At 41.0% G+C, this 15,996-nt stretch overlaps 1 pseudogene; it reads left to right on the forward strand.

The window, feature by feature from the left end:
* Positions 1 to 15,996, forward strand: part of LOC118919952 (chondroitin sulfate proteoglycan 4-like) — a 65,100-nt pseudogene that overhangs the window by 31,372 nt on the left and 17,732 nt on the right.

Here is a 15,996-nt window from a genome sequence, read left to right on the forward strand (position 1 = left end):
TGAATCAAAAAATTTATTATTACAATTAATGCGTTAATTTTTTCAGATATTTATTCCTTAAATGATTACCTCCTGATCTTTGGATCACTTTTAATTCTGAATTCAAATTTGGGGTCTTTGTTTTTCTTTTCTGAGGTTTCTATTACCAATGGTTGGGTACTACATCATGCCTCACTCAAATTAGAGGGGCTGGTAAGAGAATTAAATTTGGTTTGAGTGAAAATGAAGAACTGATTTTGCTAGCTCTTGTTTGGAGTGGCAGGTTTTCCATCTGTTTTGGAAGATGGTATAATCCAGAGGCAAGAGGGGACAAAAACTGTTTCACAGAAGAATAACTACCATGGAAAACATGCTTCATCCAGCTTTTGTGTGCACAGTGTTGGAAAATATGAGTATCTACAAGTCACAGGAAGAGAACGGCAGTACATTTTCAAATCAGTTTCAGTTTGAACAAATGAGAATGAGATATGTGGATGGATTTTAACTGTAAAAAGTGAAAACCTGGAATGAATGGGCTTGGAAATTTGTCCAACAGTCCAACTTGTTTGTTTTGTAGAAACTGTAGCCTTTCCCTGGATTAACTGAAGGCTAAAATCTCTATTGAACATTAGGTTGATTAGCCTTTCTGGTAGCTATTAAAAAATTGATGGCCTTAGAGTTTGGAGCTGAAAAATCCTCAGTGGGACTATTCCAAATGCCAAGATGTAGGAGCATCCATTGACAATACAATCATTAAACAGATAGTCACCCCAAATTAAGAAGGAATGCTGTAGGCCTAAACAAAATCTGCAGTGCATATTCTAGGACAGCCACCATAGCAGCAAGCATCACACTTCAAATGCCTTTTTAAGTAATATTTTTAAAAATCACATCATCCTTAAAGTCAAATCTGATGAAGAAGATAGGTAACATAGAGCTAAATGTTTTCTATGTTCCAGGTGAAGCTCGATCTAAGTACTTTACATAATTTAAATCACTCATTATATATAATAATTCTATCATTTCTCATTTACTGATGATGAAATTAAGGCACAGAGAAATTAAGAGATGTGCCCAAGATTATATAGCTAAAGTGGTGTATCATGCCTGCTATGAAAATACAGGAACCCTACCTGTTTTTTCTTTCTGAAATTAAATTCTGTTTAAATAATTACTAGATGATGAGTGGGCATGAGCTTAGTTCATAAACTGCCTGTTCTGCCAGAGAGATTATCTGTAAAAATCTCTTAGGACTGTAAGTTGTAACAAGCATAAAAGATGATAAATTTCTAGTCAGAGAGCAAAGAATGACACAGAAGCTTGGGAATGTGCATAGTGTGTCTGCAGGGAAGACCTTTGTAAATATAGATGGAAATGTGAAAATTTAGTTAGTGATAAAGCCACCCATTTTTAGTGTTAGTGAAATACCATGTGACTGCATGACTGCAGAAACTCAAAACAGCCTAATTCCTTCAGATGTGCCTTGATGTCTAAATTAGCATTTTAAACTCAACATACTCCAAACTGCACTGATCTTACTCCAAAATGGCTGAGCTCCACTCCCCCTGATCTCACCACATCTACTTCATCAGAAACTCTGTTGGCTTTCCCTTCAACATACAGCCAGAACCGGACCACTCCTACAACTTCTGGCCACTCTCTTCTCCTCCAGGACGACTGCAGTCGCTGTACTGTCTCCCTGCTTCTACCCATGCCCTCCCACAGTCTCTTCTTGACACAGAAGCCACAAGGATTCTGTCAGGACCTAAGTCAGACCGGGTTACTCCTCCCCTAAAGCCCTCGATGTTTCCCCACTGCACTCAAGTGCAAGAGGCCCAAGGGACCCTGCAGGATGGGGCCTTCCATTACCACTTTGACTCGTCTCCTTTTACTCTCCATCCTGCGTGTTCTGCTCCTGCCACGCTCACCTCCTTGCTGCTCCTCAAACTGAAGGGCTGGCTCTGCCCTCTGTCTGGATGTTCTTTCCCTACATAGCCACATGGCTGCTCCTTCACTGCCTTCCAGTTTTCCTCAAATGAGCCTCCTAGTTAACCTTCTCCCACTCCCAAACCCCCATTTAGCTTTATTCAAAATTTGTCTCATAGTGCCTGTGACCTTCTAACAGACCATGTAATTCATTTCTTCATTATGCCTATTATCCTTTGTACTTCTTCCTGCTGGGATGTATGTTGAATAAGAACAGGATTCTTTGGTTTACTGGTGGATTGTAAGCTCCTGGCACATTGCCTGGAACATAGATGCTCAGTAAATGATGAATTATTAAAATAAGGTATTTCGGCAACATCAATAGATTTTTACATATAATTAGAAAATAGAAACTACTAAGAAACAATAGAAGAGCTATCAGCACAACAAACGCTGAAAGGCCATAGGAACCAGATACTTGTTTTCCTGCGAGACAGGTAGGATAAAGCAGAATTTTAAAATGTGCAATGTGCTGCTTTTACCTCAAATATTTTAAAGCTGATGAAATCATTTACTTCTTAAAATGATGAATACAGCTCCTTAAATCAGCCTTATGAGGTAGATTCTGTGATTATCTGAGATTCCATGTAGAATCTTAGCATATGCTTCCATACTTCCCCAAATGCCAGGCACACAGAAGGTGCTTAGTACCATTGGATTTTATTGATCTTATACTTTATGTAAATGCATGTATACCTTAAATAATTCATTTTGAATAAGTGATTATGAATGGCACTTTTTACTGAAACCTCATAAACCTCATAAATTAAACAAACTCTACAACATGCCCTGCATTTCATCTGGCATTTAATTATGTGTCTGTTTTGAATTTAAAAACTTCATGCTTTAAAAACGCTGGTGAATTGTTTCAATTTTTAGATCTTTGTGCAAGGGGCCAGAGTATCATAGCTATGCAGTTGACTAATATGATGTGATTGGAATTGGTCCTTGTAAGATCTGTGGTTCTCTCCTTTTTAAGGTATGGGTGAATTCTGCCACTGAGATCACCAGTGGTGACCTCTGTGCGGAAGATGGGGACTCTTCCTTGCAGTACCTTGTCTACCAGGTCACTCTACCCAACAATGGGTATTGGCTCTCAAGTCCTTTCCTGGCAGAAACATCCAGAACTTCACTCAGGTTCAAGTCAAGAGGGCCAGCTAGTGTTTGTCTACTCTGGTATGTCATAGAGAAAAACAATGTGAAACTAACGTGCGTTTCGATCAGCGGTTCACATGATAGTCAAACTTAATAGTTGTTAACTGAAAACCACAAGCCATCTAAAACTTTCCAGACTCTATAATTTGTTTAAAAAGTGGCACATTTTAGTAAGGCTAATAATAGCAAACAGAGAGTACCTGTAACTCATACAGAGCTTACTCACATTGTCATGTAAGGTCTGATCTCAAATATAAGCTTCCCAGAGGTCCTTCTGACCACCCACTAAAATAGCATCTTTTCTCTGTTGTGCTCCTGTCCTTTACCCTGACTACCTGATATTGTATTATAGATTAATTACTTTGCTGGTGTCTGTTTTCCCCACTAGAGTATGAGCACTACAAGAGCAGGATCTTTATTTTGTTTCTCTAGGATCCTTAATAGATCCTTATTCTTACTATCCTTATCCTTAGCACCTAGAACAGTGGCCAGAACAGAAGAGTAGCCTAACAAAAATTCACTGAAAGAATGAAATAATATTGAATACCTGTTATGTGCCAGGGGTGCGTTAGTGAACAGAACAAACATACTTGTTAAATGGATGAACAGATGAATGAACAAATAACTGTAACTGTAATTCTAAGAGACCTTGGTACCAAGAGGCTTCCTTCTATTAATGGATAAACAGCCACTGTCAGTCTGCAGAAGGGATGATGCAGCCCGGCTTTGCTTCCACGCTGCCGTTGTCACTGGACAGAGTGGAAGCAGCCCCTTCCCAGCCTGCAGGAGGAACTGGGAAAGGACATGAGCCAGGGGGCCTGGTGGGAAAGTAACATTCATGTCCTTTCAGCCATTCCAGACTATCTTTGAAAATATAGGAAAGAAAAAAGGTGAAACATCTTCTAGACTCAACTATTGTAATTTCCTGATTATCTTTGCAGTTAGTGCAAAGAAGCCCCAGACAATCTGAAACTAATTTATTATGTGAATACTCTCATCTAGTGGTTCCAGACCTGTAGCCTGGGGACCTGTAGGGTTAATTTTATTGCAACAAGGTTGTAAATCTGCCCACATATGTACTGATGCACTGTTTGTAGACTGAATGATCTTTTCCACATATGTGTGTTTCTATATTTTAAATGTGTGCAGATGGGCTGATTAATAAAATACATTTAAAGAGGCACTGAATTGTTAGGAAGGTTCTGCCAGTTATGGGTGGTTTTGATTAGTAAATAGCAAAAATCCAATTATTATTAGGTGAGGGCCTAGAAAGTTTTATTTTTATGAAAGGATTGTCATATCTTCAAGCTGGAGATAACGCTCTAGAGATTTGTACAAAGGAAATTTCGAATTTCTAAAAGTGTGCAGTTTGCAGTGGAAAGGAATTACTGACTCTGGTACATGCTTGGCACTGCAGGAAATCAAATCACATGATCTACCTCATTAAATCTGTAGAAGCCCTCTGAGTAATGGGGAGTAATGACCCCATTTTAGAGATGAAGAAACTGAGCCTCAGGAAAAGGCAGTGGGTCTGACCTTAAAGTTGGGCTTTCTCTCCTGGCTGCCACCCATCAAAGGGCAGAGCGGGTTGAAGAACTGAAGCTACTATTCGCAGTGAAGAACTGAAGTGAAAATCAGTTCTCTGGACTGATTAATCAACCAGGTCAATACTCACTTTTGGTGAGTAGAGAATTTCTTCTAAAAAGCAGGAAGGAATGTTAAAGACAAGCTCTTGGAGAGCCAATCCATTACATTTTCTAAATGGAAGTGGAGGCAGTAATGCCTTGAAGTGGCTGGGGCCCAGCTGCAGAGGAGTCTGATGCTGAAACCAGCTGGTTCTCCCTGCCTCATCTGTCCGTCATCAGCCCCAAACAAAGGCTTAGGCTTAATTAGTCTCCCATAGCATTTATATTTGCAAAGTGCTCTGTCTGCCATTAATCTAATTCGTTATTACACGTAACAACCTAAGTAGGTTGATAAAACCAAGATGTGGGAGGCCAAGTGATTTAAGGTTGCCCTTCTGAAAGTACTGTTAGGAGATGTGAGGCTGTACAGTGGAAAATGCACAGGTCACCCCTACTTTCATGCTTCCGTCCTTTCTTCTCTGGTCATAATCACCCTGGCAGTGAGGCCATACTCAGTGTTCTATTCTGGTATTTGTTTTGAGGTCGTTCCTTTAGATTCCATTTCCATTTTGTTTCAAGATTCATGAAATATTCAAAGTGCCTAATGGCAAGAAGCATTCTCTCCCTAATTTCGTGTTTCATCAAACACAACTTTCCAAGTGCTATTTCTAGTAAACACAAGCAAACAAACAAAATTTGATTGTGGGTCCCTGTTCTATGTCAGACAGATTCAAGATTCTCTCTCCTTTTTTTAAAATGATGACTCTTGAGTGTATTGGGGCATTTTTTAAGGTCTGTAATCTTTTTTCACGAGAAATCAGAGCTCTCTGGATTTGTGTGGATAACAGACTTGAGAGACTGTCAAGCCATCGACCAGCCCTTTATTAAATCAGGTTATTAGGGGAGTACTTGTACATAATTGCAGCATCTGGCCATGCCTCCTTTGTTCCTTGCCACATGTCCCTGAGGGCAACAAGAGGACATTTCTACCCATTACACGATGCAAAGACCTGTGGGCCTCCAGATTTACTGCTGGGTGAACATTTTCAAAGGGTGATGGGAAAGTGAACATCAGCTCCCTACACTGTGATCGTGCCTGGTGCTTTGTGAGTCAGGTTGGTAATGCACTCCTGGGAACTGGATCGATAGGGAGCCTGTCTCAATTTCTGTTATGCATATAAGTTAATTTATAACTTTACTGGTATCGCTCATCCCTTGACAGAGTGTGGGAGTACAGTTCTCCTCTTGCAGGAATTTAACAAAAGCAGGGCCAGATCTTCCCCCATCCTTCTCTTTCTCCTCTTTGTAGATAATAGCTAGTTTGAGACAGATGAATAATTAGAAGTTATTTGAGGGGAGGGGCTGTTATTTACTTCCCCTTAGCTTTGGTTTTCAGTATTATCCAGTATTATCAATATTTCAGAAACTGCCACAGTGTGTGTGTATATGTGTGTGTGTTGAATTCATGCATTACTTTTACTAGTACAAACTGATGCCAAAATAATAATAAAATGCAGCTGATGAATATGTTTAAAAAATTTTTTAATATTCTTAGAGGTAACATCGTTGCTTTCTTTATTATGTCATAGCGGGGGGTGGGGATGGGAATGTGCATTTCAGACCTTTATAGATGTTTTAAGTTCTTGTTTTGGCAGTTTGATTCCGTGAGCTCAGAGACTATATTAACAAACTCTAATTAGTAGGGGTTGCTTTGCAGGGGATTAGTGGGGAGAGAGGGTGAAAGTGGGTGGTTTTTGTAGCACAACTTCATTAACCAGAGTGTAATTTCTTCTTTTGAAGGAGCATGTCAGGAGGCTTTAATTTTCAGGTTACTGATGGTTTGAACTTTGCACCACGACAAATTTTAAGCATCACAGCTGGAGCTCTGATCATCAGCTTAGAAGTAAACAGAGGACTGAGCATCTTTCCAGGTAAGATAGTAATTTCAGCAATGGTTTTGAGTGTTTTTCAATTTATTAAAAAATTTCTACCCGAATGGTATACTATACAGGATCATCTTTTACCATAGAGTGACACTAATAACAGTTATAAAGTCCCAGAAAGAGTTCTCTCTTTGCAGGAATTTGGCAAAAGCAAGGTTGGGTCGCTTTCTCTTTGTCCTGTTGCTCAGAAGGGTGTGTTGTGAAGGCCTAGGGGAGGAATCACAGAAGCAGACATTTTTACGATCCATGTGAACTTCTTCCCTACTCTCTCCTTAGGTTCCTTAAAGAAGCAAGGAGAGTCAGGCTCTGCAGTGCCCATTTAGATCCTGGGGTTTTCTTCTGAATATAAAGGCTGGTGCATCAGGGGACCATAGGGGTTTCATTGATTAGCTTGCTTTAGAGCTTAAAGCCTCTGGACTGCTGTTTGTCAAGAAAAGCAGCCTGCCTGAGAGGGAAAGATCTAAATGAGTGTTTCTGGCTCAATACCTCATTGCAGGGATAGGAAATATTAGCTCAATGGCAGGGGTAATAAAAAAGGAGGAAAACAAAATTTTAAACTTATCATTTCAAAAAAAAAGCACCGAGGTAGACAGCACAGGCAACAGTAAAATTTATGTTACAGTTAAAAAAAGACACTTGTGCATCATGAGTTGTTTAATTGAAATGCACTGCCGGTAAAACATAGAGAAAAACACTAATCATTTTATTAATTATGGTTACTCTGTGGCCACTCCAGCCAATTGTTCTCAACCAGTGCCTGGGCCTCACTTTACATCAGTTGAGGGGGAGCCTCTGGGATGGGGCCTGGCCTTCAGTATGTGTTTTAAGTCCCAGGTGGTTCTGGAGGAGAGCCAGCACTGAAATCCATCGGGTTAGGCCCTGCTCTAGTCTTTTAATCCGTACATCTATGTGAAGTAGGCGATATATTCACAGGCAGCTGGCAGGATTTGTGGCTTAGATAATATAACTTGGCTGTGCAACCAGTAAATGGTGGATAAAGCCTATACTTGCAAGTAGACCTAGCCAAAAAGTACTATTTGTGATTTTAGGAAAAAACCTAGCAATATTGGGAAGAAATTTTGAGATTTTTAGTTGCCTTAGCATTTGAGGTCACAAAAAGGAATCTTATCAAAATCCAATTAAATAAATGTTAACCCAGATTCATCTATTCTAAAACCTTTTTGTGTTCTATAATTTTTCCCTGAGAATAAACGTGATGTTTTCATTGATTTTTTCAAGGTAATTCGAGTGCCATTTAGTGTTTAAAAAAATAGGCAATAAAGTACAACACTTAAGTAATGTGAAAAATGAAGTAATCTATTGAAGAATGTTCTAAAATCAGAGTAAATCTGGTGGTTGCATATGATTAAACACCTTTCATCTCTTCTGGATAAACTTTGGTTTAGTAATTAAAGACAGTTGTATTAGATTAAAGGGAAGTCATAGCCTTTACAGCTTAGAAAGCTTTTTGAGTTTCTGGTGCCTGTTTTACTGAATATTATTTTAGCCAGAAAAAAATACTAAAGTGGCCCAAATTCTCATGTCACCTTTGTGGAACTATGCAAAATGTGTAGTTTCCATAGCCCTGTGTTTAATATCTGGACACAGCCCCAAGTAACTGTCTTCTTTCCCTTTGTGACCTGCCCTGCACCTGTTCTGATCTGTCCTCCTTATATCTGAGAAGGTAGCATTCAAGGTGAAAAACTGGTTACAAAACTCCTCTCTGAGTAATAAATTTTCAGAAAGAAATAGAACATGAACATGTGCATACACATATGTGTATATGAGTATTTATGTATATATTACAAAATAACAAAATGAAAATAAACACTGAGTAGATTTTTTTTGTTCATATACCAAAAAAAGTTTATTTAGAACTGTAGTCCTTCTTACTTGAAAAGGAAGAGTGGGGTATCCGTCATTGTCACCCCTGCTGCTTTACACAGCAGCAGAGAACAGCCTCTTCAGGTGGCTGTTGCAGAAGCCAGGCTGAGCAAGACTCAGTGGTCTGGGGAGAGGACGCATCTGCCATCCAAACTCCATGTTATTCCCAAATCTCAAAGTGAGCTGCTCCTTTTCCCAAACTCCCTGTAGTGCATTAGGTCTGTCGTTCTTGGTTTCTGTGTCACCCTCTGTCCACAGACTGTAACTTGTTTACAGCTCCATCTCCTGGCCAGTAGGCAGGACAATGGCTTTTCATGTACATTTCCACTACTCACCTCTTATATTTGATAAAATCTCAACTTGGGAGTGGGTGAAAATGAGACCTGTGGGGTCACAGGTTTAAGAGCCGGCTTGGACCTTGCGGGTTGCTTGGTCCAGTTGTTCTTGGTGTTTTTCCCACCGTAACATCTCCAAGTAGCGTGAGCCCCTCTGTTCTGCCTCAGAATTCCCTGGTGTGGGCGTGGCTCTGAGAACCGCATCTCCTCATCCTCTCCCCAGACCACTGAGCCTTGCTCAGCCTGGCTTCTGCAACAGCCAGCTGAAGAGGCTGTTCTCTGCTGCTGTGTAAAGCGGCAGGGGTGACAATGACGGATACCCCACTCTTCCTCTTCCCTTCGGAGCTACTCCCCCCACCCTCCCACACACGCCATGTCAAGGTCTGCTCGGAGCAGGCCCTGAGTGGCCTCTGCCTCCCCCATCTATTAGCCATCCCTTGGCTGAGGAGGAAGGGAGGCACTCTGAGCCCTACCTCCCTGTGACTCCAGGTGTCAGCTGTCAGCTGCTGCTACTCCTGTCAGACTGGAGTTGACCTATATGTTCTGAAATAACAGGAAAATCTATTCCTTTTTCTAGAACTACAGATTTTATAGAACCAGAAGGAGAAAAATCTATTCCTGTTATAGAATGGATCTTCAAATGTTATTGATACCTGTATTTTTATCATGTTTTATATTTTTAATCTAGTGCATTGGGTTGTTATAAGGGTTTAAGTGAAACTGTAAATAAAAGCAAGTTATGATTTATTCCTATTTGGCAGATAAAAAACACTGAAGCTCAGACAGGTTCAACATTATGTAACTAAGAGGAGTCATAAACCCCAAGACTGCCAACTCCAACCCCAAATCCTATGCTTATATCCCAGCAGCCTTTCTCCTCTCTGCGTGCATGTGCTCTGGGCTGTCTGTGTAGCAGTATCAGTTCCCTGAGAATGGGGCCATCGTGGTGGTTGTTTATTTTGTTTCCTTCTTGATGTCATTGATGGATTGATATATGCACTAGGGAAAATATGCACAGCAGTTTAATAAAGAGCAACAATTATGTAAAATTTTCCTGTGTTTTACTCTCTTGGGTCAGGGAAATACTGCAACCCAGCATCAGTCAACAATTTTTTTTTACAAACATTGATCCCATACCAGTTGGACTTCCTCCCCCTGCCTGGCCGGCTGTGGCCATGCTGTTTTGCCTCTGTTGCGTATTCAGTCTTAAAAAGTGGCCCTGGTTTGAGACTTGCAAAAATATGTAGGGTAAGCCAAAATGATCATTAGAATACTTAGTGGGTGAATCTCTTAAGGTTAACCACTACCTCTATTCCTTGGCAACTTTGAAAATCATTCTCTAACTCAGTTATTAAAGAAAGAAGGACTACAGTTCTAAATGAACTTTTTTTGGTATATGAACAGTGTTTATTTTCATTTTGTTATTTTGTAATATATACATAAATACACATATACACATATATGTATGTATATGCACATGTCCATGTTCTATTTCTTTCTGAAAATTTATTACTCAGGAGTTTTGTAACCAGTTTTTCACCTTGAATGCTACCATTGAATGCATTTTTTGTTTATCTTTGTAGTGGCATGTTAGAACACACTGTGACCTTAGGAACTAGCTTTTCTGCATATCCAAATTATACTTGGCTCTTTTACAAAGAGTTGAGGATGGCTTGACCTTGAGCAGTTTTTCAAACTGGTCTGGAACATAAGCTTACACAGACCCAGAGTTAAGTAGCCAATCAGTGAAGGGTGTTCATAGCGAACTGTGTGACTTCATCCCCTTGGGGTTTACTCATGATGTAGAGGGAGTCACGTCTCACCAATGGGCCATCTGTCCTCCGTGGTGGGAATTGAGGGAGAGAAGAGAGCAGAAGGAAATCACAGCATGTTGTTAAAGGATTTAGAGCAGATTTGTAAAACCTTTTAGTTGGCTGCTCTTGAAACACAGGATCGAATATTGTAAGACTTAGTAGGTGAAAACCAAGAGCCGTAAGAAAAAAATTGCGATTCTCTAGGAAGAAATTAAAGGCTTAATAGTTAGAGAAATAAGAGACTTCTACTCAAGAGCATGCTAATAGGCAAAACATATTACGTATGCTAAGCATCAGTGAGTCGTCCAGTCTGGGTGAACTACATGAATTCAGTGGGGGAAAGTTTCCCACAGACAAGAATGGTCAGGCAGTGACTGCTGGCCAGACAGGTCTTGAGCTACTCTGCAGAATGAGTACCATCTTAGTGGGTGGCAACAGAGAGGACAACATGACTGCCACGAGGACCAGAGAAGAGGCAGGGGGTTTGGAAGGTAGAGAGGAGTATCTGTCAGATTTGTTGAATAATTTATCACAATTTCTAACTCAGATATCATTTCAGCACTGAGCTCAAAGTAGTTATGGTGTAGGTGATATAGTGCCAACCTTAAAAAGACTCATTGGGAGTCAGCAAGATGCACATTTGCCCATTGGGCAAGTTGCTTAACCTCTCCGAGCCTTATCATCCCTTCTTAGAGATGAGGAAACAGGTACTTCTTAGAGTGATCATGATCTAGAAGATAGGGCAGGACTGTGGCTGTGCTGTTTCCTGGTGTGTCGCCGCTCCTTGTACGTTTGTCACATACAAGGCACTTGATAGTATCTGTTGAAGAAATAAGGCAGAAGGCCTCCTAGCCTGGTGACCATGAAGGTCTAGCTTTTATGGTGGTGGTTGTTTTTCATGAAACAAGAAACAGGGTATTATTATGTATTTAAAAGGAGATAAAACAGACTTATTTACTGCAAGACAGAGTCTTTAACATGCTGATTTGCTTTTTAAATCTCCAGGAGGTGCATATGGAGTGAAGGCTTGCCAGGCAAATGTGGTTATAGAGCCATATAGAAAATGTAGAGCTTTTCATTACAGCACTCCTGGTAGGACAGTTATTCTATGGAATGTAGAGTTAGGTGGGACCTTACAGAAATAGGAAAAATCCTTCCCAAATTAGTGCCTGGAGCTTTTTGATGAAAATATCAATGCTTGGATGAAATGGGGTGGGGTAGGAGGAAATGAGATTTGACTCCTGGTGAACTGGGCTGGACCACGAAAGATGCTTGTCAGACAGCTGCAACGTGGAACCAGCTATTCCTGCTGACTGAGCATGCCTAGTATGACTGCTGAATAGGAATTAAACCCTAGGTGCCCCTTGGGTTAGCTAGCTTGATGCACCCTAGCTGAGGGAAAAGCACTCTTGGCTGAGACATCTCTGGTGGGTCCTCTACCAAAAAGACTAGGGTAAATGAAATGACATTTTTCTAAAATGGTCCCTCCCACCCCCACCCCGGAGGTGAAGGAATAAATTAAAAGTTGGAGTCCTTTATAAAATGAAATAATTAAGAAGGCATATTGGGAAAAGTTCTAAAAAACCTGAAGATGGAGAAGTTGGATGTTGGGGTATTCCAGGTGATGCAGTGTCTCTTGTTTGCAGAGTCAAAGAATGAACTTAGCAAGCACCCAGGGTAGGAGAGCCAGGAAGAGGCTTTTATTGAGAGATACAGTGAGAGGACAGAGCTCCTGGTGACAAGAGAGCCCGTGGTGGTGCTAGGGGTTTTATAGGCAGTTGAGGATTTTGGGGAATGTGAAAAAAGGCTTTGGGGTGTGGATTTGTTAAGTGGTCCCTAAATATTTACAATTAACTTAACATAAGGAATTTCCTGGTTTGATTTCTCCCTGGGATACCTGTGTCTTGGTCTGGGAGCATATCAAAAGGCCACCTGCCCAATCCCCAAGGTGCGCTGAGGTATTGTCTGTTTGCTAAAGAGTAAGTTAAGATTACTTCTTAAACTTCCTGGGTGTAAATGCAATCTTATCTTCAAGGTGGAATCCTTCCTGCCTTTTACTATGTTGTTTACAGCTGGGCCTGCATGCTAAATTAGTTGCCCAGTTTGTAAATCACCTCATCATGTCTGAAGGAGGAAAGACAGCACATAGGCCTGGGCCTTCTAGCATGCTAAAGTGAGTCTTACACATGATTACAAATAATTAGTGTAACAAAAACATGTGCTAGTCTTTTTTATCTGGGGGATATTAACTGATCTCACTGAAGAATGACTCTAGAGCTTAATGTTTAACACAGAATTTTGGTAGGGGGTTTCCTTGCATGTAGTTACATTGCTGTGACTGCAAATACCCTGCCTTGCTCTTTCCAGTGGCCCTCACTCTACTCTGACTACACCCACGGTTCCTGTCTCATGGGACCCACACACACATGAAAGGCATAATCCACCTGACAGGATGGGGGAATCCTACCTTGGCAGGTGACAGAGAATGGGCGTTAGTTATGACTTTATGTAACACTGACTAAGGGTACAGAATAATTCCTCTTGGTCTCCCCAGGATGACCTCAGATCTTGGGCCCCAAGCCCCAGAAGCTGGAAGGTGGCAGTGACTACAACATTTTAGCAGCAATAAATAAGAGAAACGTGGAGGCAGTTACAAGCATCACATGAGTACTTTTGTGTAACAAGTAAAGTTGTGCCAAAGCAGCCCTGAACCTGGGGCAGAACTGCATTCCTGAGGCTGACCTTCCCAGGGACTCCTACCTTACCCATAGGAGCCCCAGGACTAGTGCCCATCCCATGGGCTCAGGCATTTACTTTTAATTTAATTTAATTTTTGTTTTGTTTCCCAGCTTTATTGAGGTATAACTGAGAAATACAATAGTAAGATATTTAAATTATACAATGTGATAATTTGATATGTAAGCATTGTGAAAGGATTCCCTCCATTGTGTTAACTGACACATCCATCAGCTCACATATTTATCTTTTTTGTGTGTGTGATAACATTTTTCTTTCTTAGCAAATTTCAATTATACAATACAGTGCTGTCAACTAAAGTCACCATGTTAAACATTCAATCCTCAGACTTCATTCATCTTATAATGGAAAGTTTGTACCCTTTATCAACCTCCCCCCACTTCTTCCATTCCCTAGGCCCCACTTTTCTACTCTCTGTTTCTATTAGTTTGACTTTTTTTTTTTTAGATTCCACATGTAAGTGATACCATGCAGTGTGTATTTGTCTTTCTCTGTCTGGCTTGTTTCACTTAGTCTAAAGCTCCTCTGGCTTTATCCTTGTTACAAAGCAAGAAGGATTTCCTTCTTTTTTAGGCCTGAGTTACATTTCATTGCAGATATATGTGTGTGTGTGTGTGTGTGTGTGTGTACACACATCTATATATAAACATCACATTTTCTTGATCCATTAATCCATGACAGACACTTACATTATTTCTGTACTTTGGCTTTAGTGAATGATGCTGCAGTAAACATGGGAGTACAGGGTTCTCTTTGACCTAATGATTTTGTTTCCTTTGGATAAATACACAGAAGTGAGGCTGTCACATCAGATGGTAGTTTTTAATTTCTTAAGAACTTCCTTACTATTTTCCATAGTGCTGTACCAATTTACATTCCTACCAACAGTACATAAGGGTTCCCTTTTCTCCATATCCCTCTCACTAGTATTTGTTATCTCTTGTCTTTTTGATAATGGCCATCCTAATGGATGTGAGATGGTATCTCATTGTGGTTTTGATTTGCATTTCCCTGATGATGAGTGAGGATGAGCACCTTTTCATCTAGTATTTGCATGTCTCCTTTGGAAAAATATCTATTCAGTTGCTTTGCCCATTTTTTAATTGGGTTACTTGGTGTCGTTTGTTTTTGTGAGGTTTTTTGCTATTGAGTTGTATGACATCTTGTATATTTTGGATTTTAACTCCTTATCGGACATGTGGCTTGCAAATTTTTTCTCCCCTTCCACAGGTACCTTTCGTTTGTTGAGTTTCCTCTGCTGAACAGATGCTTTTTAGTCTGATGTAGTCCCACTGTTTTTTTTTTTTGTCAAGTATTTTAAATGGAGCTTCCAAATCGAAGGCTCAGAACAATCCTTGCATAAGTTGAAAATCTTACCTGGAGCTGACTTCATCTTGTATTAGCTGTAGTCAAGTCCTGATTTGAAGTGCCAAATGTGGCTTAAACACTATAGTCAGTGGCTTTCACTCTCTAAGGCTACAGTGGATGAGTGAGGAAAGCAAAGTGGATGTCATTCAGGAGGCTTAGTTATTTCTGGATGCTTGATTCAACTTCATAAAGAATTGATCAAGTGCCTACTCTAAGGGCTACCTGTGCAAGGCCTAAAGCTAAAGCCCTTCAGCAAGGGCTAAAACAGACAAGATAAGAGAAGAAGCTGGGCTGGGGTGACCATGTGAATCTCCTCCAGACCTGCCATCCAAAAGGGAATATCCTAAGTCAATGCGGAGTAAGTGCATAGGTACTCTGACCCTGAGCTTCTTGGATTGTGGCCCACAGACCTTCTGGTCTGTGAACTAAAAGTAGAAAGTGAAAAGAAGTGTTGTTGAGAAATTTTCATAGCAATTTGACATTGCTGCAACATTTTATTATGTTTTATAAAATTATTGGTCCACAATGGATTAAGGGGAAACACTGATCTTTCCCCACAGAGCATTTGAGAAACACTGAAATAGCCTGAAGGTCCCTAAGCCTCCCTGGCCTGTGGCTGCTGATGAGGTCACCTTAGCCCACAGAACTCCTGTGTGCTGGTTCTTCTCCTCTTGGCCTTCACACCAACCCTTCCCTCCCCAAAGTGTCTGCTCCACCTGCATTCCTGGGGGTCCACTGGAGATGTCTCACTTTTGTCAGGAGCCAGCCTCTGTCCCTAGGGGTCCACAGATGGACACTCCCTTGAGTCCCTGCAGCCACCATCAGGCCAGGATGCATCTGTCCTCAGGGGAGGGAGCTGTCTCCTAGTCTCTCAGGGCACCAGCAGCCTTCCCCTTCCAGCTCGGTGCCCAGCTGGGGGCCACGTGGGCACTGCCTCCTTTCTCAGGATCAGTTAGACACAGAGGACCTGGTTGGGGATCAGGAACCCATCTCATCAGATTTTCCTCCTCTATCTCCAGTGCCTGTAGCCAACCATGTCAACACACAGGTGCCTCAGGGATCACTAGCCCCCCTCACAAACCAAGTTCAAGTTAGAACTAGCTCACCCCCTCAGAATGTAACCATGTGTTTTCCAGAATTTTCAGGGGCC

Source organism: Manis pentadactyla, chromosome 2 (assembly GCF_030020395.1).
Source record: "Manis pentadactyla isolate mManPen7 chromosome 2, mManPen7.hap1, whole genome shotgun sequence".
Lineage (NCBI taxonomy): Eukaryota > Metazoa > Chordata > Mammalia > Pholidota > Manidae > Manis > Manis pentadactyla.